Consider the following 20440-nt stretch of genomic DNA (forward strand, 5'->3'; position numbering starts at 1 on the left):
TAATACTTGGGTTTTTTTTTTTAATAATAAATTTATTTTTTATTGGTGTTCAATTTGCCAACATACAGAACAACACCCAGTGCTCATCCCGTCAAGGATACACAACACTTGTATCGTTAGAGGAAAGATGTACTGAGAGTGGCATTTGAAGGCCTACTCCTGGCTCTTCTTTGGGGAAAAGAGGCGAGGGCTCTGTGGGGCCCAAGGAGTATGCTCAGCTGGAGCTGAGAACCCAAGTTTCAGAACTTGTGTCAGGAACCAGTAGCCCAGAATGGTCTGCGTGGACAGCTCCAAGTCTACCAGCAAGGCCTCGTCCATGGATCTGTCTTCCTGAGAATGGACTCCGCGGCTGGTGTCCTACTTTTGTGTCCAACAACTGCCGAAAGGACACCTTTACATGGAAGGGGTAGACCTGTCGTCTGGTGTTTTCACACCCAAGAACATGGGGACCCTCTTGATGTAAGAAAAAGAGCCGGGGGCAAAAGGGAAGAGAGGTGGGCTGTGTGCCAAGAACCTAGATCTCTAATCTCGCCTTGAACCCCACGAATGTTAGAGGCAGGTCTTCTCATCCCCTCTACTTTGTGGTCAAATAGCAATTGCGTTTGTTTCCATTGCGTTAGCAAATTAGCACACACGTAAGTGGCTGAAACAACAAAAATTTATTATCGTACATTTCTGGAGGTCAGAGGTTTAAAATGGGTCTCCCTGTGCTAAAATCAAGGAGTGGCAGGGCTGCATTTCTTTCTAGAGATTCTATTGAAAAGAAGCCATTTTCTTTCCCCTTCTAGTTTCTATAGAAACTAAGTCTTTAGGGTTCTGCACCCAATTCCAGTATTTGTGGGGGTGGAGGCAAGGGAGGGGTTTCTCCAGCACCAAGCAATTCTCCGGACACCAGCAGGATGTCCCGTAATTCAGCTCAATTCTGACACTCTCTCTCCTAAGATAACATCACGTCCCACAGGTTAAGGGCTCAGTCCCCTAAGATCACCTGTCCCTACACTCCAGGCACCAGTCACCAGTCCAGCTTGTTTCCTGTGCTTCCGACCAACTGGTTACAAATGAGAGGTTCCAGCCACCCTGTCCCATTTAGGACAACCAGTTGCAAGCCCAGGTTACTACCTGTGCTAGTGAAACAGGTAGCACAGCCTGAGCAGAGAGTGCGAAGTGGGGGAGAGGTACGGAGATGTGAGGACGAGAGGGAAGAAATGAAATAATCATGATGACCGGCTTGGGGAAATGTGTTGGAACTCAGGATCCAGGCCCAGGAGGCTCCCATATTAGCAAATTTCTCATATTTTATGGACTGCGGGGTGAGTAGGTCTTATTCCGAGTTGAATAACAAGCAAGATGAAAATTTCATGTTTGTGTGGCCTAAGACCACCCGGTTTGTTGGGTTGCAAAATCGGTTTTCAAAGAAAACCTTCAGACAGCGGATTCTGAGCCCCATGAACCTGGTCACAAATCTCTCTACAGAGAAAGGAAGCACCGTGGACAAGAGCTCCATAAAGAGGAAGTGAGGTACCAAGTGCCCCCCACTTCCAAGCCCCCCCCCCCCGCCCCCGGATTGATGGTAAATGTGAAAAGAAAAAAAGCCTTACGTGCGGGTCTCTGCGGGTCTCCGCAGCTGCATTTTGCTCTAATACCACCGCCGGATCCTTTGTGCATTTATCCCTTTCGCCTTCCGCTTTCTTTATTTCTCAGGTCAAGGTGAAGGCACGGCTGTGAGAATAGCTTTGATCTGCCCCGTGGTCCGGGACGCGTGGCAGGCCAGCTCTGCGCCGGGCTTTGAAGAAGGGCTGCACTTGCCTGGAAAAGAGGAACTCAGGAGAGAACATCTGCATGTACTGCTTTTTTTTTTTTCTTGCCCAGGGTTGTATCCCTTCCTTTTTTTCCCTCCTTCTTCATCCTGTGAAGCATGATTCACAGCTAAATGTGCCACTGAATGGAAACTTTGGGTTCCGAGGATCATTTTATGATTTCAAGGCTTAGAGACTCTTTCTTCGGGTTGAAAGGGACTGGGGAGGTGGCCACGCCCAGGCTCACTCTGCTCAAATGAGAGACTGGAAGAGTCAGCAAATGCAGGGCCAGAAATCTCGGCTCATTCGAGCCCCCTCGAGGGCCGCACGAAGGTTCCAGAAGGTTGCCTGTTCTTCACATCTCCGCGTGGGCCACCGCAAGCGAATCAGGCTTCACAGTTTCCCCACCAGACTCCTCAGCCCTCCACTGACATTTGCAAATAACATTAGGGAAAACATTCTTTTCCCCCTTGTTTTTGATGTCCGACGTTTAAAGTTTCTTTAAAGGTTGTATTCTAAAAAGGTTGAGTTCACGGTGAGTCAGTGTCTCAGACAGGCTGCAGGGCTATTTAAAAACTAGCCCCGTGACTTCTAATTCCTCCACCGCAAAAGGCCGAGGAGGACCCCAGAGACAACTGGCTGCCATAAAGAGAAAGTGGGGAAGTGGGGAAGGCCACGCGCGGCTCTCGGCTCCCTGCACCCTGTCCTTCCTGCAGGCCACCCGCTCTGGGCTTGCTGCCCGCCTCCTCCCCCGCTCCGGGGCCCCGTGTCCCCTGCCACTTTCCCTCGTGCTCCTCATCCTTGAATGTCTTCACGTCCCTGCCGACTTTATTCCGTCAGTCGTGCTTTCCATCTCGGATGTCCAGCTATGCCTCCTGCCCCCCGCCTTCCTTCCAACAACTGCAGCCGCCCCCCTGCAGCCGCTAGGCTGGATGCGGTGCCATCCCTCCTTCACCTCGTCCTTCTTTAGGTCTTCAAAGATGAGCGCTGCAGAGAGCTTCTCTCCCTTGACTGTTGCTCCATTCCTACTTTGCATTAATTCCGCGACTCCATAAAATCGGATCCCAGTCCCGACAGTCCCCTTGTATTTCCCCGCCAAGGGTACCAACCATCTCCTAATTGCAAAACCCAGTGAATACTTTGAGTCTTCTCCCCCCCCCATCTCTCTCTTTTTCTGAGATTTTATTTATTTATTTGACACAGAGAGAGAGAGAGAGAGAGAGAGAGAGAGAGATGAGAGCACAGCAGGGGGAGCAGCAGGCAGAGGGAGAAGGACAAGCAGGCTCTCTGCTGAGCAGGGAGCCCGACATGGGGCTCCATCCCAGGACCTGGGATCACGACCTGAGCTGAAGGCAGATACGTAACCGACTGAGCCCCCGAGTTGTCCTGAGCTTCTTGTCTTACTTGAGGTCTGTGCCTTCTGGAACTGAGGACTTCCTCCTGGAAACAATTCCTTCCTAGGGATTCTCAGGTTCCCACAAAGGTCCTTCATCCTTTATCGACTTTGTGACATATTGATGTTTCCCCAGGATCCTCTCTGATCCTCTCTCTTTTCCTTCAATTGACTTGATTCTTTTCTCTCCTTTTCCCCCTTTCTCTTATCTTCCTTTCCGTCCATATTTCCTTCCTTCCACATCTGTCCTCCTTCTATACTCTCCTGGGGTAATATCAATCAGACTCAGAGCTTAAACCACCACTCATCCTCTAATAATTCTTAACTTGGCATCTCTTTCTTGGCCTTTTTTTTCTGAGCACCAGGCACATTTTTATGACTGCCTATTAGCCATTTCCACTGATGAACTGAGATTTTGATCAACATAAATCTGCTCTCCGAGGTCCCTGATGCCACTGTCAACCCCAATCCCCCCACACATAATTATTCATCAAGTACAGCTTTTGCTACGTCCTAATTGTAAAACAACCTAATGGAACAATCAGGGAGATGCCCAGCAAATAGCTGGCAGGGCATCTGGACTGCAAGGAGGACAGCTAAGCTGAAGATCCAGGCTGGGAATGATCCTAAAGAGAGGATAGTGAGAAGTACATAAAGTTGCCTAGGAAAGAGCCCACAATAGGAATTCAGAGCACAAGGGCTCAGAGATGGTTCCCAAATTCTCCAAATTGTACCATTTGGGCGTATATGTATATTTTTAATTTTCATTTATTTTTTAAAAATTTATTTTAGGAAGTCTCCATGACCAACATGGGGCTTCAACTCACGACCCTGAGATCAAGAGTTGCACATTCCACCAACTGAGCCAGCCAGGAGCCCCTATGAACATTTTCAAAGGTGGTTCATAGCTTTCATCATATCTTCAGAGAGATCTACGGGTCACAGAATTCTAAAGAACCCCTAGTCTAGGGCAACTAAAATTTTTAAAATACTAATAGAAAAAGTATAAGGAAGAAATGACTGCATGATGGTAAGTAGATGTGGGAACCAAACTTGGCTTTGCCACTAACAGACTGTGTGTCACCAGAAAGAATTATCTGGCTCTCTAGGCCCATGTGAACCCTTCCCACACCACCCTAAACTCTCCTGGCAGCACCTGGTACATTTGGGATGATGATTTGCATGATTGATTGAATGTCTATCTTCTCCACTGGATGGTAAGCTCCAAGAGGGTGAGGTCCATGTTGCTCCCTACTGAATCGTGGAACAGTGCGGTGGTTGTCTCTGATTTCCCCAGACCATTAGTTCTCTTCTCTGGGTTTCCGTGTGTCTATAATGTTAGGGATTCATTTTCACAATTCATTTTTTCAAGCACTAACAATCCTGCACAGTGTTGGTCTTCGCCAGTGTTATATCTCCAGAGCCTACTGAGCCTGAGTGCTGGTTCTTCCGGTGAAGCAGAACAGGAAAGCAAAGAGAGGTGTAATTATAATAAATTGTGATGTGTGCTACAGTAATGGGCTTAGAAGCGCTAGGGGAGCAGAGTGAGGGACTGGCCACATCTGGGGATTCAGGCATAAACCATCTCGAGGTAAGCTCTTGGCCAAGGACATGTTGGGCTCCTTGGAGTAGGATGTACCTTGGCCCCTCCAGGTAATGCTGGATACTAATCACCCCGGCTGCATGTAGACAAGCCCATTTTACTCCTTCCTAATCATGTCAGATACTGTTTTCTCCCCCCCTCTCAATTTCAACTCAGGACTCACAATTTTTAAAAAATAAATTACCTGCCACTGTAGTGTGTAATTTTCAAAACTACCTGTTCACCACAGCAAAGCAATAATGCCTGGCTCCCAAAGGAAGCATCATTCTCTCCTCCCCTTCCTTCCAATCTCATTGTGTGCTTACCCACATCAAGTCCTGGAAGGAACAAACACACCAGAAATCAGCTCCCCTCCTGGCTCTGCTCCCCACCCTGCACGGCTACCCTCTAAATGTCTTTCTTTACAAAGTTCCTTCATTTTTTCCCCCTTACGGTTTCTCAGCTTCTCTTGCTTGCAATGGTACTTCATTTTTATTATTATTATTTTTTTTATTAAAGACAGGTCCTGAAATTACTTACATTTTCAGCCTACACTACTTTTAAAGTAATAACCACTCTACTTTCTTATGTGTATTCTGCTTACTAGTCCCATATTAGTGTGATGCAGTTAAAAGCATGTAAGATTGGGACTAAAAAAATCTGGTCTTTAAAAATCTAAAAAAAAAAAAATGACAAAAAAACTAATTTGACACCACAGACAACCCATTGACCTATCTGAGCTTTAGTTAGCGCATCCGTTAAGTGGGGACTGTAATAGTAATAGCATCTTTTCATATCACTTTTGTTGGTGAGGTTTAGATCACAAATCATGGGACTGAGTGCCTTGCAAATTCTTCTATGCTCCAGGTGAGGATATCATCGGTATTATTCCTTTCCAACTTCATGGTATGTCTCATGTCCTCACCTTTGGTGAGCAACCACCTTCCTTTACCCACCTCCCTTCCAATTCTAAAACTGCAGTCAATCTTCTCCAAATCCATCTCTCCATGCTAGTGAAAATTTGCTTTTTTAAAAATTAATCATCTAAGTTATTCAAAGAACAACTTAGCTAGCTGTTCACTCTTCATTCAACAAATATTTATCATGAATATAAAATGTCTTGGATATGGACTTTGGCTTTATACAATACTGTTCCAACACCTTCTATCACACCCAACACCCTCTTCAACATCCTCTGTGGCACCTACCATCTTTCGTAACAGCAGATGGTTTTGATGGTTACCCTGTGTGTGACTGATCAAGGCTGGTGAACAGGTAAGGCAGCTAATTGCTTGAGCCAGAAGCTTTAATTTTTAGGAAGTTATTCTGCATGTTGAGTGAAGCTGTGTCTTCCTGCAATTTACATCTATTGTACTATTCTGATGTTCAGGATCTTCCTGAGCAAGTGCTCAGATGTTTGTTGATAGCTACCAAGTTACTTCTCCCACAATTTCCCTTCTCCAGACTAAGAATCTGAAGTTCCTTTAATTATTCTGTGTATCTGAATTTTTCTTCCTCTCTTTCTTCTGCCCACACTATGGTTTGTCATCACTGAGCCCAAATTGAAGTTGAACTCAGGATCACAGATGTAGTTGGATCAAGGTTAAGTAGGGTGGAGTTATCACTTTCTTCCACTGAGCGTGAAACTACTCTTAACTCAGCCTGTAATAACATTAGCATATTTTGTTCCAATCAAAGTTCACTGTTGACTCATGCTGTGCTTAAATAGAAATACAACCTCACACTTTTAACCTATCTTTTTTTTTTTTAAACCATGTCTTCTTCATCTTGTATTTATAGAGTTGGGGTTTTGGACTCATTTTGCCTATATTTAATTTTCTCTCTTTAGAGCCGACCCGATATTTCCACTTGCCAAAAAGTTGTTGAATCATGACTATCATTCAGCACATTATTGGCTATTCCTCTGAACTTCATGACATGGAAAGTTTTAATCCATAAACCTCTCATGTACTCCTGCTGTTAGTTGACATATTGCAAATTGAGATTAAGAATGAAGTTTATATATGAAATAATTATAACCTGGGTTATTTTTATTACCTCCCCCCACACACACTTCAAAAAGTACTATCGGGTATAAGGATAAGGCACATAAAGTACACAAGGGATACATCTAGCATGTAATACTTGTCACTTGTAGGGTAAACAAAACCAAGGCATATGTCTGTCGCACCTGATTTTGAAAAAAAAAAAAAATCAAAGAAAATACAAAAAAAAAAAATAAAAAAGAGGATCCTTCACACAGAATTTGATGAGAGGGAGCACAAAGTTGTAAAGATAAATTAAATCCTCAATGGAAGTCAAAAGCTAGAAAATACAGCACTGTTCAAAATGAAACCAACCACTCTACAGCTGAGAAGGTGCATAAAGCATTTTCCCAGAAGTAGGTCTGAGCTGATGGCTCATACTGATGATCTTCTGAGAATGCTTTGATGAGCATGAGAGGATTAACAGGCAACAATAAAGCATCCCCTCAACATGTGCATAATAATATTAGCTAACCCCCACGGAACGCCCACTGTGGGCCAAGCATTATGTTAAGTCTCAATAACGTCTCCCACCGAGGCTGATACTGTGGTCATCCTCACTATGTAAAACACAAAATTGAATCCTAAGGAGATGACATCAGTTGTTCTAGGTCATGCACACAGTCGAAAGTAGACACAGGCTTTGAACCTTGGTAATTCACTGCTGCTAGTGTACACAGCTGTCTATATGTAAAAGTAAAGGAGTTTCTTCCCACCCTCTTACACATTTTGAAACACTGGCTATAGTTGATCCGTGGTTAAATAGGAGGAGAAAGTTGTCAAATGAAGACCCAAAGTACTGTTCCTTGAAGACCAATAAAGAAAGCCCTGTGGGAGCTAGATCTAAAGCCTCCTCCCGGGGAGCCTGGCCTGGGTTTTCTATATATTTCATGGCTCCAGTTCCCCTAATCTTGTTTGTTCTATCATAACTACCAATTCTGATATTATTTTATCTGCAGTCTGTATCCTTACCAATTTTAGATTGGAAGATTAAGTTGACAGCATCAAGCTCATGGCCTTGGATCACCCTCCCATTCTACACCCATTATTCTCATAGTCAAGCTTGGCGATCCACTTATGACCTTCCATTTCATCACCTGACCTGAGCCATGCCCCCTCTTTTTTGGCTCTCCTCCGTCAATTTCCAGGTCAAGGCCTGATGTGTGTGTTCTAGGAAGGAGACCAGGACTGGGAGAGATCTCACCAAGACAAGCAATAGGCTGGTTGCAAGTGGGGGTATTCCAACTGGAAGGCAAAGACTGAAGAGATGAGGACCAAAGCAGTCAAATCCCAGACGCTCACTATGGGCACCCTGTTGAGGGGAAAGCAATCCATTTCCAGGGGGATATTCCCAAAAGCCCCACTGATACTCCATTTGTTCCTCTAGTGCGTATGGAGGGCCTACTGTGCATCCGGCCCTCTGCTAGCTCCCAAGAGTACCAGAGTGTGCAGGACAGAATGAGGAATTTACGTTTGCTAGGGAGCAAAGGACAGAAGAGAAGCCTAAATGCTGAAATCTTAGTACTAGCTTTCTAACAACTCACCTGGTGGAACTTCTGACCTGTTTGGGGCTGAGAACGCCCAGGTGAGGACATGCTGGGTGAGGCAGTAACTAAGGTCCCTTTCAAGCATGAAGCCCCCAAGTCTGTTTCTCTACATCGAATATCCCACCTCCCTTGTTGGTGGATTGTCTCATGTTTGCTGTTTGGGGGAAGGGACAGGGAGGCTACCTCCTGGAAAGTTCTTTCCCATTGTCATAACAGAGTTCTGTACACCCCTCTGCAAGTCTTTAATCTTCCAGCATTTATCCCATCAGTTCTGTCTCTAGCGAGCCCTTATCCCAAGATGTTTGTCTAGTAAATTAAGAGTTTTGCAGAAGGGGAGAGCCATTTAAAGGCTGTAAATCACCCAGCAGTGTCTCAGCTGCTCTCTGCTCCAAGCCCCCTGCGTCATCGTGCGCTTAGGCTGCGGTCGCTTCCCCTCGGGCCCCGGCTCGCGGAGGCAGACGGCTCTGGAGCAGGGAACCCGTACAGACCTGCCTGCTTCCAGAGCTGCTCCAGTCTCTGGGGCAAGCCTGGCCCGGGGCTGAGGGGATGGGGATTTCACACGAGTCCTTAATTAACCCTCAGGAGCCCCAAAAGCAGCTTGGATCTTCCTTCACCTCTGCCTTGGTGCTTTTCTGTGTACCCAAGCCCTTGCTCAATAGCTCGGCTTTGATAACTGTCCTTTGATTACATACAGGTCCCTAACTTGGGGTTCTTCTTTTAAATATTTATTTATTTATTTATTTATTTATTTATTTATTTATTTGAGAGAGAGAGCATGAGATGAGGTAGGGGCGGAGACAGAGGGAGAAGCAGGCTCCCCGCTGAGCAGAGAGGACACAGGCTCAGCCCAGGACCCCAGGATCATGACCTGAGCCGAAGGCAGACGCTTAACTGACTGAGCCACCCAGGAGCTCTCTAATTTGGGGCTCTAACCAATAAGGCAGGAACATAACACACTTCTGGCACCTTATTCATCATGAGCCAGATGCTGTGTGTGTGTCCTCTGCCATTTACAGTTTCTGCATTTCCCTATGAGTTAAGTGATATGGTTATGCCTATATTCCCCATAAAGCGACTGAGGCCAAGACAGGTATCACATCAAGAGTTTTATCACCTATTAGTGATGGAGCTGGAATTTTGAATTTGAAGCTGTTTTATACAAAGACGTTCATTCTTAAGGTGGGTTTTGAGCACACTGTGCTAATGTTAGAGTGGTAGCCAAACAGCGGAGACCCCACTGTCTCCAAGAGCATGCGCTCTGTCCTGCAGCAGTACGCCATCGCCTCCCTTTAGAGGCATCGGTGCAAACTCCTTCTGCTTCCCTCTCAATCTGGCATTGAGAATTTTCCCCCTGGGCCACTGCCACTTTCTAACCCTGCTCTGTCCCTTTTTCTGGCTCTCAGGAAATTGCCATAGACTCCTCTTAGCCATGCTCACTGGAAGCCCTTGGTAGGGTCCTTTGCACACGCCTCACAGTGGCTGTCTTACTGCTGGCACCACAGCACAGCGTGTCTCCTGCTGCCCTGGATAATCCCTTCTTGCTCTTCTTCCCTTGCACTTCCACGTTCTTGGGGGGATCTCCAGTTCCTGTCCCAGTCTCTGCCTGCTTGTTCCATCCTGCTGCATTTCATCTTCCCATGCCCACCTGCCTCTCAGGGTTTATCAGATCAAAGCAATCACATGCAATAGTGATACATAGGGACAAAAATGAAAGGTACGTGTTCTTCTTTTATCTCTTTCATTCCTCAAGGGCCGACAGGTCTCCAGCTGCACCTAGAGACGTGCTTTCCTGTTCTGCCTAGGTTGGCCTTCCTCTAAATGTCCCTTGCCCCACAATGACCCTTTCCTGCTCCCATGACCATGCTATCCAGCCTCATGAGAAGCCATCACAGATAAAAGTGACATGAAGGGCTCACCCATGATATGTAGATGGGAATCACATGGAACCAGAAATCAAGAAACTTGATTTAAGTTCCAATTCTATCAATTATCAGCAATGAGATCCTAGTCATGTCCTCCACACTCCATAGGGTCACTTTTTCCTTATCTTTTCTATGGAAATATCAGAGGCTATAATGGCTTTATAACATGTCAACCTCGCTAGGCTAAACTAGGGAATTCCCAGAATTCCCTTTCTGATATGCTTCTGATTAGAATGTTCCACAAAGGAGACCTTGGTGGGTTCTTGAGGGTGGAAGGGAGTGGCAGCAGGTCTATGGCTCACTTACATTATTGCTGATCAGCTAACTCCCTCACTGGCTTGAAGCAGCAGCTGGCCTGTAACTGTGCTACCTTCCCCAGGGCCTTCCTTCAGCTCCTACCAATCTTGAGTCAGGTGTGCATGCTTAGCTCTATGGCAGAGGATGCCTATGGCTTCTGCGCTACCTACATCACTAAGGCCAAAGGCAATGAGAACTAACATGCTTTTTAGTCCATCCTCATGGAGTTCTAGTTTATTCTTAGAGGTAAGCATTTATTTGACTTATGGATCTTCAGGACAACTGTGGGGATTCTTATGGGATATAACTTCGGGGATATAACATGTCTCTTGGTCATCTGGAACAAATTTGCTCCACGTGTGTTTGTTCTGGAGCTCAGAGTGAAGGGACAGCACCTACCTTGGGGAAGCTCTGTTCTTCAAGATGGCAGAAGCTCAAGTTGAGTGAGCACATTTCTAAAAAAATATTTTCTTTATTTGAGAGAGAGAGCAGAGAATGTTTAGGGGGAGGGGCAAAGGGGAAGGGACAAGAAGACTCCATTCTGAGCACAAGGCCCAACTGGAGCTCAATTTCATGACCCTGGGATCATGACCTGAGCCAATATCAATAGTCCAACACTTAACCACCCGAGCCACTCAGGTGCCCTGAGCAAGCACATTTCAACCCTGGATTGCATCATGTCTACCAACATCTCATTGGCCCATGCAAATCCCATGGCTGACTCCAAACTCAAGAGGCAGGGAAGCACACTCTCCTTTTGTGGAATTTGCTGCAAAAGCACAAGAGAAGAGAGTGGTTTCAGATTGAAGAATCAAGGCCACATTTAAAATACGATGGTTCAGAAAAGTGTCTAGAAACCTGCTTCTGCTGCTCATAGGCTGCGACATAATTAGATATGGCGAGGACTAAGCCAAGAGTTCTCTCTTCTAGTTCTAACTCTGTTACCAAGTAGCTGTGGGTTATTGGGAAAGGCAATTCATAATGTTTGGTTTGGAAAATGGAAGTAATAAGGTTTACCCCTGGAGCAAGATCAACTGGATTAGCTCTTTTAATGATTCTATAATTTAGGGAGAAAGTATTATTCAACCATCAAAAAGAAAGAAATTTGCCATTTGCAATGATGTGGATGGAACTAGAGGATATTATGCTAACTGAAATAAGCCAGTCAGAGAAAGACAAATACCATATGATTTCACTTACATGTGGAATTTAAGAAACAAAACATATGAACATAGGAGAAGGGAAGGAAAAATAAAATAAGTTGAAAACTGAGAGGGAGGCAAACCATAAGAGATGCTGAGCTCTAGGAAACAAACTGAGGGTTGCTGGAGGGGTGGGAGTGGGGGAATGAGGTCACTAGGTAATGGGCTTTAAGGAGGGCACTTGATAGAATGAGCACTGGGTGTTCTATGCAACTGATGAATCACTAAATTCTACCTCTGAAGTTAATAAAGAAAAATAGATGGAAAAAGAGAAAATATGGAATCCACAGAGTCATCAAATCTTGGAAACAAAGACAGGTTTGTTTTTTCTCTTTTATTTGGTCATTTAAAAATCAGGTAAAAATACATTTTATAATAATACTTAAAATCCTTACAAATTATAAGTAAAAATGAAATCCTGCCTTCAAACCCTTATGCCAAATTCCATATTCAATTCTCCTTATAATGCAGATCATTGTTGAAATGTTGCTTGTATCTTTCCAAGTCTTTTCATGACTATACATACACACACGATCATACTCTTTCCTATTGTAGTTTACTCTTTTACTTTGCTATATTTTGATCTTTTCATTTTGCTCTATATCAATCTATTTCATCCTTTTAAAATCTGTCCTATTCCCGAGCACTAATCTACAGTATGTATTTAACACCTGCTAATTTAATGATCACAGCAATTCTTCTGGATATGCTTTAATAAATCAAATGTTGAAGAGAACATCTTTGAATCTGCCTTTGTGCAATGTGAGAATGTTTTCTGTAGGACAGACATCTAAGAAATAGCAGAATTGAAGAATATTCACATTTCTGAAATTTTCATAAAGTCATACAGCCCTCCAAATAAAGCCACATATAGTGTATAAACTCACCAGCATTATGTAGAAGTAGGATTTCTCCAAGTTTTTACCAACAAAGAATACCATCAACTTTAAAGGTGTTTTATTATTATTATTATTATTCTCTAGTTGAATGCTTGCATGGTTGTCACAAGGATTATTATGATGACTAGATATCAATAGGCACAAGTAAGAGATATGAGTTCCTTTAATGTTAAAGAATACAAACTTAGATATATTTTTAAGGATTTTTTTTTATTTTAGAAAGAGAGGGAGGGAGGGAGAGAGAGTGCATAGTGGGAGAGGTGGAGGGAGAGGGAGAAGCAGACGCTCCACTGAGCAAGGAGCCTGATGTGGAGCCCCAAGAATACAAACTTAATTGCGTGAGGATGACTAAACAAAGCAGCAAGGGATGGCAGTGTTCTCCTCACTGGAGGGGCAAGGCTTGTCAGCCCTAAAGCCCGCACAAAGACACAGTTTTGCACATGATACCATCCAAACAATAAAGCCCTACTGAGCCAGCAAGAGGCTTCCTTGTGGCAGGCAGAATGATGGTTCTGCCAAAGATGTTCATGTCTTAATCCCTAGGATCTGGAAACGTGTTAGCCCCTGTGACAAAAGGGAAATTGCATATGTGATTATGGTTAAGGACTTGAGATGGGGAGAGTAACTTGCATCATCCAGGTGGGCCTAGTCTAATAAAATCAATCCTTAAAAGCAGAGAAGCTTTCCCAGGTATGATCAGAGAGAGCTAGTACACAGAAGGATGACCAGCAGGATTCAATGTTGCTGGCTTTGAAGGTGGGGCAATGGGCCATGAGACAAAGAACAGACAAGGACATGGACTCTTCCCTAGGGCTTCCAGGAACAAGTACAGCCCTGCCAATGTCTTGATTTTAGCCCAGTGGGATCCATATCAGACTTCTAACCTATAGAACTGTAAGATGACAGATTAGTGTTGTTTAAGCTACTAAATTTGGGGTGATTTGTTATACTAGCAATAGAAAATTAATATAACCACCCTCGTTGTTTGTGTGCTGGGTCAGGGAGCAGTGATGATCTCTTTTGGGTTTCTTCTTAGTGGACATGAGATACCCTTCTGCCCACCACCACATACAAGGAATTGACAAGGACCACAGAATATATACCAATATTTGCTGTAAAGATTAAGACAAAGTCTATTTATACAATTTTTGAAGGTATGATCCGCCTGGCAGATACAGATGCACTAGGAAGGCCTGCTCAGCTTAATGAAAAATAATTTAACTCAATTGTGCTTCAATTTCCTCAATTGCAAACAGAATACAAGTTGTAAACAGAAATATGAATCACCTATTATCAAGATTAAATCCTTTCTATAAGAACTTATCACAAAGAAATTCTTGGCTCAAAAGTGTTTCTTTGGTGAATTCTACCAAATATTTAAGAAGGAAATAATACCAATATGACACAAAGTCTTTCTTTCTTTTTTTTTTTTTTTTTGACACAAAATCTTTCAAATCACAGAGGAGGAGGGAAACATCCTGATGCATTGTATGAGACCACTATATCCCTTATACCAAAACTAATAAACACATTTTAAGAAAGGAAAATTATAGACCAGTTTCTTTCATGAGCATAGACACAAAAATCTTTAACAAAGTACTAGTAAATCAAATGCAATGTCTAAAAAGAATAATTTATCATGAGCATGAGGGGCTTATACCAGGAATGCAAGGCTGGTTTTACATTCACTGAATAGTTCACTTTAAAATCATTAATTTTATAATATGTGAGTTTCACCTCAACTGAAAAAAATTAATGCATACAATTAACTGTATTAATAGAATAAGAAAAAGTCCTATAGCCACCTCAATAGATGCAGAAAAAGCATTTTTATAAAATCCAGCACCAATTTATGATAGAGTTTCTCAGCTAATGAAGAACACAAGGAGAACTCTTCCATCTAATAAAGGGAATTTGTAAAACTTACAGATAACATCATCCTTAATGGTGTCATATCGAACACTAAGATCAGAAACGAGGTAAGAATTCCCACTCCCACTACTTTTAGTGCTGGAAATCCTAACCACTTGCAATAATATGAAAAGATGCAAAAAGCACAAAAATCAGAAAGGAAGAAATAAAACTGTCTATTTGGAATGACATGTTTGTCTATAAAAAAAATAAGGAATTTAAAAAGCTACTATAAAAGGGATTAAGTGAATTTAGTAAGGTTACAGGATACAAGGTTTTATTTTAAAAAGATAAACTATTGTTATGCACACAACTGCATAATTAGAAAATAAAATTCAAAACAAATTCTCTTATAATAACATCAAAATGTAAAATATGTAGGAATAAATTACCAATACATGTGCAAGACCTCTATCCTGAAAACTAAAAAAGCATACTGCTGAGAAAAAACATAAAAGTCCTAAATTATCAAAACCTATGGTACTGGCATTGGAACTGACAGACTAATACAGCAGAGTCCAGAAATAGACCACACTCACATGGTCATCTGTTTTTCAACAAAGGCACCAGAGCAAACACGACATTAAAAGGAGTCTTTTCTACAAATGGTGCTAAAATAATTGGATATTCATATGAAAAATACCAATTGAACCTTAACCCTTACTCAAAATTTACCTGACATGGATCATAGATCAAAATATAAAAGCTAAATCCATAAAGCTTTTAAAAAGTAAATACAGGAGATTATTTTTATGATAAAAGATTATTTTTATGATCAAAGATTATTTTTATGATCAAAGATTATTTTTATAAGCAAAGGTTTCTTAAATAGGTCATAGGAAGTGTAACTATAAGAGGAAAATTGTGATACGTAGATCTCAAAATTTAAAGATTCTTCTCTGCAAAAGACACCATTAGGAAAATGAATAGACAAGTCATAGACTAAGAGGAAATATTCATAAATACTCAAGAAAAGACTGTTATTTGGGGTATACAAGTAATCCCTATAATTCAATAATTAAAAGGCAAACAACTCAATAGAAAGTAATCAAAATATTTGCATACTCTTTACAAAAATATACAAACGGCCAATGAGAGCAAATGATAAAGTGCTCAATATCATTAGACATCATGGAGATGGAAACTAAAACCACAATGAGCTATAGCTACACAGCTACCAAAATGGCTATAATTATATATACTGGGAACATTAGATGTCGACAATTATGTGGAGCAACCAGACTCTATTCTTGGTGGGAGTATAAAATGGTACAATTGTTGTGGGGAAAAGCTCTGACAGATTCTAATAAAGATAAATGCACATGTACCCTATGATCCAGCAAATGCAATAATAAGAGAAATAAAAGTATATGCCCACACAAAGACTCGCAGATGAACACTCATAGTGGCATTATTCTTAATAGCCCAAACTGTATCTGAACCAAACGTCCATCAAGTGGTAACTGGATAAACAAAACAATGTACAAATTCCACGGGGTGGAATATTATGCAGGAATTAAAAGGAATGAATTATTGATAGCTTAAAACATGAGGCTCAGTGAACAAGGCCTTACTTTAAAAAGTGCAGTCTGCATGAGTTTTTTTTTTTGTTTTTTTAAGATTTTATTTATTTATTCATGAGAGACACAGGCAGAGGGAGAAACAGGCTTCCTGCAGGGAGCCCGATGCGGGACTCAATCCCGGGATCCCGGGATCACACCCTGAGCCGAAGGCAGATGCTCAACCACTGAGCCACTCAGGCATCCCTGCATGGGTTATTTCATATAAAATTCTAGAACAGGCAAATGGAAAAGTATCAGAGCAGTGGTTGCGTCTGGGGGAATGATGAGTGTAGTGATTGGTTATAGGTATGAGGAAACTTTCTGGGGAAAATGGGAATATTCTCTATCTTGAGAGGGGTTTGGATTATAGGCAAGTGCATTTGTCAAGTGTCAGCACATACCTCAAGGTTCGTGCATTGCCTTGTACATAAATCCTACAATAGAAGGAAAAAGTATCAGTAAATATTGAATCCTGTTAAAGATATGAATGCTGAAGTTTTCAGAGTGACCAATGCTTAAGTTTCCTTTGAAATGCAAAAAAAAAAAAAAAAAGAATCGATTAATGGAAGGAGAGATATGTAATAAAACAAGTATAGTAAAATGTTAATGGTACTTTGAAATAGCTTGGCAGTTCTTCAAAAGGTTAAACATTAGAGTTACCATATGACCCAGCAATTCCATTTCTAGAGATATACCCAAGAGAAATGAAAACATATGTCCACACAAACACTTGTATACAAATGTTCATAGCAGCATTATTCCTCATAGACAAAAAGAGGCAACGATCCATATGGCCATCAACTGACGAATGGGTAAATAAAAAGTGGCATATCCATACAACGGAATATTTCTGAGTAATACAAAGCAACAAAGTACGTGTATGTTGAAGACATTATGCTAGATGAAAGAAGTTAATCACAGAAGGTCACCTACCGTATGATTCCATTTATATGAAATGTCAGAATAAGCAAGTCTATAGAGACCGGGAGTAGAGTGTTGATTTTCCAACCATGGAATGGTTGGGATGATGGAGGGGACATGGGAGATAGGAGTGGGAAGGGGAGCAAAACAGTGATGGGTATGGTGTTTTCTGGGACGGGATGGTAAACCCATTTAAAAATCATTTGTGGTGCCGGTTGCACAATAAAATGCATTGAACTATATACTTTTAGTATATGAATTGTGTGGTGTGTGAATCATGTCTCAATAAGGCTATCATGAAATTTGTCGATGATAAAATGGTGGGTATACAGGTGTCTACCATAAAGTTATTTCAACTTTGCTACATATTTGAAAACTTTGAAAAGAGAACACCTTAGTAAAGATCTTGGCTGGAATTGTCCTAGATCTAGAGATGAATATGGACGAAACCACTCTTTTTTTCCAGTTTGGGCTGGACCACCTGCTGTTTACATCCTTTTTCAGCATCGTTCATAGACTCTATCGCCTCAGGCCACCTCTGATGGGCATGTAGCCGGATCCACAGCTCGCTCAGTGGTCAGCTCTGGTCGTCAGAAAGATCTTCCTCATGTGCTAAAGATAGAAATCCGTGTCACTCCTTCACTAGAACTTGTTCTTAACTTCTCGAAAGCTCTTTAAAAAAAAAAAAAGATTTATTTATTCATGAGAATACACAGAGAGGAGAGAGAGAGAGGCAGAGACCCAGGCAGAGGCAGAAGCAGGCTCCATGCAGGGAGCCCGACGTGGGACTCGATCCTGGGTCTCCTGGATCACGGCTTGGGCTGAAAGCGGCGCTAAACCGCTGAGCCACCCTGGCTGCCTGAAAGTTCTTTCACGTTTAATTCCATCCTACGTGATGACAACAGTCATTAAGTCTGTGAGTCCCTAATTTTTCAGGCCTCATGAGCCTCATGCTCTCTGTGGCTTTTCCAGTCACATGCTTCTGAGACTCTTCCCTCGCTGGGGCACCTTTCTCTGAAAATCATCAGCTTCTCCTCACCTCCTAGCTATAGCGAGAATGGAACAGTGTGGCTCAGGTAAGCTCTGATTAAACCCGAGGGGAGAGAAATTATTTCTCTCATCCAAAACATTTCACTTCTGTTAATACAATCTGGAATTTCAGTGGCTTTTCCAGACAACCACAGCTCACTGCTTTCGAACTTAAAACCCTTTCGTCTATTCCTATGTATTACCAAATGCACGATGTTTTCCCCCATCTATTCCTAAAATGACCTTAAAAAAAAAAATACAGCTCAAGGACTTTCCTCAGCAAGCGTTCTCAGAGTGCTAAGTGTCTGGATGCCTGGTTTAGTGGCCACCTACCTTTGAGAGAGCTGCTTTACTGGATCTGCGTCATTTTCGTGATGAATAAAGCATGGAGAATCACTCTCAGCTGGTAGCGGTATTCATAGCCTTCCCAGATTGGAAGAGACCTTAAAAGTCCGGCTCCTCCCTCCTCCTGTCAACAAGCATGATGATATCCACATCAATCCTCTTCAGAGAGAGGGCAGCAGCTGTCACCAATCCCCCCAGATCTCTAGGCTGTCCCTCTGTGACCCAATCTCAGGTTGGCATATTCCTGTTGATTAAGAGTTTTGAGAGCCTTGGATGAATGCAGTGCTGAAATTAGCAGGAAGTAGTGGAAATAATTCGCCTGCACTCAGCGTCTTGTGCAGACAGCATCTGCCAAAAGTGGGGAGCTGCGGGCAGGCGGAGATGCTGTGCACGCCAAGGGTGCTGGGGGGGCTTGGGGCTCCCTGCGCCGTGGGCCGATAATTGCTTACTCCTGGTCATCTACTCAGAGCGCGTGCTATGAATAGCACCCCACCTCGCCTCATGCTGCCCACAGCCTCCCAAGGGAGACATTTTCCAAGGAAAGTAGGTCAGTGCAGCTCCTGGGTAGAGGGTCACTTTACCTACCACCGGGGGTAGTCCCAAAGTCTAGGGTCTCTTACTGGTGGGAGGCCAGTATTTGCAAGGCCAGGACATTTGCCTCGATTTTTTGCAACGTGTCTGTCAGACTCATCACATCGCAGAACTGGAGGCAAGGTGTGGGTCGTGAGATTCCAAAATTGGCCCTTGGGCTACAAGGTTCAGAAACCATTAACGACTCTAAAATGCTTATTAATGACTGTGCTGGTGTTGACACATGTCCGCAAAATTTTTGACAATCCTTTCTCTGGGGAACACGGTTCCACTCCCTTCTCCCTGCATATGGCTTGAACCTAGTGATTTGCTTCCAGCAAATAGAGTGTGGCAAGGGAGTAAGGCTAACTTGGCTGCGGAGCAACCCAACAGACACCCCCTTAATCGAACGATTAAGGTTAAGAGCTACAGTAACATTAAAATCACGTAGCCAAGGCTGGCTTGGAGATTTGCAGCCCGCGCAGACGCAGGGCTCATGCTCAGAAGGGTCCTACCATTGATTTGATGCTCTGCTTCTGGTATATTGAAATTCTTAATAATTTTATCTCTGAACTTGTGTTTTGCAAGTTAGATGCTACGGGAAATGGAGCAGGTGTGTGAGCAGAAGCGAGGCGTGCGGCCTGCGCGGCCACCGAGCCTTGTCACTCTGTTTGCATCTGGCGTTGGGGGGCCCTGCAGCACAGCCTCGGTGGACCCACGATGCGCGGAGGTCCAGCAGGTCTCAAAGCGAGTACAGGCGAGCGTATTACATCTCGCACTGAGAGGCAGGGGCACTGGTCGCCCCTAGAAGCTATGCTTTGTATCCCAGCCAGAACGTGCGTGAACGGAGAAGATGGCCACGGATGGCGTAAGAACAGAACACAAGCATGTGCCAGCCTCAAAACACAAACTGTGTCATTTCGATGATTCGGCATACACATTAAATGCTCTTACATTCATACTTAGAGCTGCCACTGCAAATATAAAGATAATAAAATTCATGCCAATAATCTAAAATACTTTTCTTTATTTAAAATTATACAAAGTAGCAGATAAAAAAAAAAAAAACAACATCCGGTGAAACAAGTGGAGAGAAATTGTGGAGGAAAAAGAAAAGCTTTATATGTTAGTAACTTTCACCTTTTTTTTTTTCCTTTTTTTTTTCCTTAAGGGACTTCACCTTTTCATTTTATACCATGCCCACAAATTTACGTGGCCAACCCTGCATATATCCTGGTATGATACAATCACCTCTTTGATATTCTGCCTCCAAATAATTAACTGTAGCCTAATCATAAGTAGGTCAGACAGACTCAAATTCAGAGACATTCTCAAAATACCCAAACAGGACCCTTCAAATATGTCCAGGTTATAAAAGGCAAGAAAAGACCAAGAAACTATTGGATTTGGGGACATGAA

General features: G+C 42.8%; 1 long non-coding RNA gene across 1 annotated transcript; it reads left to right on the forward strand.

The window, feature by feature from the left end:
- Positions 1 to 839: 839 nt before the first annotated feature.
- LOC125752182 (uncharacterized) lies at positions 840 to 2318 on the forward strand. The gene is made up of 2 exons (XR_007401046.1): positions 840 to 1310; positions 1702 to 2318. It is a non-coding gene; the product is annotated as an uncharacterized LOC125752182 (long non-coding RNA).
- The last annotated feature ends 18122 nt before the right edge of the window (positions 2319 to 20440 follow it).

This window comes from Canis lupus, chromosome 11, assembly GCF_003254725.2.
Source record: "Canis lupus dingo isolate Sandy chromosome 11, ASM325472v2, whole genome shotgun sequence".
Taxonomy (NCBI): domain Eukaryota; kingdom Metazoa; phylum Chordata; class Mammalia; order Carnivora; family Canidae; genus Canis; species Canis lupus.